The sequence below is a fragment of the Paramormyrops kingsleyae genome, chromosome 23 (genome assembly GCF_048594095.1).
Source record: "Paramormyrops kingsleyae isolate MSU_618 chromosome 23, PKINGS_0.4, whole genome shotgun sequence".
Lineage (NCBI taxonomy): Eukaryota > Metazoa > Chordata > Actinopteri > Osteoglossiformes > Mormyridae > Paramormyrops > Paramormyrops kingsleyae.
Genome location: NC_132819.1, coordinates 10240367 through 10242812, shown reverse-complemented (window position 1 = coordinate 10242812; position 2446 = coordinate 10240367).

Here is a 2446-nt window from a genome sequence, read left to right as displayed (position 1 = left end):
AGCCCGCCTTAAACTGATGGCCGGTTCTACCTTTGCCCAGGGGTGTGATTTCATTTGTGCGAATTTAAATTCTGTTTAGATGGGGTTCTGGTCTCCAACATGAGAGAATCAGTGGATTTATGTCCACATTCATCAAACAAATATCTGCAACAATTCAGTCATAGTCAGTCATTTACAGTAAATGACGAGGTGATGATGAAAACTGAAATGCATCTGATTGGTGCCAGGAAATACTTGAATATCCACACGTGGCATTTTGTTTATAAAAATCATACATGCTGTGATGCAAGTGTCTGTTAGGAGTAGTTTTCTTTTCCTTCCAGAAAAAGGAGTAAACTTGGACAGAACACTGCTAAAAAAATAAAAATAATAAAAAAAAAGGGTCTACATTTTAGTAGGATTACTTTACCAACGGATATAAATGTGCCGTTCAAAAACTCTAAATAATATTCTGATATTCAGTGAAGTCAGGATTTCAAAAATGGCTCTAAAATAGTCATAAATAGTAAAAATCTGTTTATATATAATCTTTAAACAAAGTATACAAAAATATTTCAAATTAGGCAGATAAGAGCTGTTGCGTAAAATTGCACAAAATTTTGTAATTTTATTACCAAACTTGATGATGACCCTCCATCAGACCTGAAGGTTCAGATCTGACCATCGGCAAGCATATTGTCATACGGAGGATCTGAAATGCTGACCGAAGCAGCTGTCGAAGGACGAAGCAGGCACAAACCTGGAAGGTCTCACACAGGAAGCGTTCGGTAAACCATGTGCGAATCAGCTGTCGCTGAGTGCATCAGTACCTCAGGTGAGGGCGGGTACTCACGGGTGCCGGTCAGCATGCGGTCATCAGATAGGCAGCAGATACAATCCATTACACGACTCACTCAGTGATCTGCCATCAGTGTGTGTCAATCATCATGTCACAGATCTCAGCCAACATTCTGGAATCTTAGTCTGATCCAAATGTGTAAAGCGAGGTAATTAAAATAGTACGCTGTTCTAACAATCACAGTGCAGTCCATTATTGGCTTCCAAAGAATTCCATCCTTCACTGGCCTCCTATGAATCCTAATCCCTTCCAGTGCTAGGAATTCCTGACGCACAGCTGAAAGGCCAGGAGCGCCTGCCATAGACTAACAGGCTAACAGTGTCGCAGCATTAGCAGGTCTGAACAGACGGCAGTGGGGCACGCCTCTCAGTGCAGGCTCCCTGGCTGCGGTGGCCCTGCAGCTGAACGAACTTGCAGCGAGAAGCCAGTTGGGAATTTATATATTAGGCCAGGGAGTCACAGAAGGGTTACAATTCCAATCCATACATGCAAGATGCACTCTGTTGATTCTGTGATCTATAAGGTGAACAGTAGAGCTGGGATGATGGGTGTGGGAGAGGTACATAATGCAGACAGTGAATCACCAGTGCTCATACTGAATCATGGCGATGAATCATGCATCTGTCATTTATTCATGCTGGACTGACAGTGGACAATTTGCTTATTCAATACTTTATGAATGGAAAGTGTAGGGCTGGCACAGTGGGTAGCATGACTTCCTCACACCTCCATGGTCGTGGGTTTAAATCCTGCCTCCGCTCTGTGTGCGATCTGCATGTTCTCCCAATGTTGGGTGGGTTCCTGTGAGGTACGCTGGCTTCCTGCAGTCCAGTGTTATGCAGTGAGAGTATGTGGCACCAATCAACTGCACATTGCCTGCACAGCACCTGTGCTGTGGTGCCTGGGAGAGAATCGAGACCTTAGAGGATTGTCTTCATCTTCTTATATTTTTATAAGCGTAGCATCATATCAATACACTGTGGAGAGAATAACACACTTATCATGTTAGCCTGACACATGGTCTACAGTAACCCCATTTAGTGAAACTGTTCTCTTCGAACAACCCACGAACCTCACTGGCCCATTCCAATGTGTTTGCAGTGGGAGGAGACCAAAGGCACGTTTTTATCACCATGACTCCTACAGTGTTTAGTTCATTCCACTTCTGATTTCTGCAGCTCCTCGGTTTAATAAAGGTTCAAGCAGAATCATCAGTAATCAGCAAGGAAAAACGTACGGAACCACCAAGAACATCATCTAACTGGACTGGATGGTTAAGCAATAATGATTCATGGCACATTATCCGAAAAAAATCACAAAATTAACCACCAAATATATGTTAAAAGTAAAAACCATTTATGCAAGTATGGGTATAAAATTTCTCCTACAGTTATTCTGGAGCATCTATCACTTTGGTCGTTTTGAGTGAATATTGTACTTCTATATGGTACTTATACATACCATCAAGTACATCTTACCTGCAATGTTTTACAGCCCCAGTCCCCTCTGAGCCACAGTCATTTGGCTGCCAGTGAACGGAAGGAAACCCACCAGTAGAACCAGTTACATCATACACTTGAAGCAAGTACTTTAGCAGTGAGACAAGCA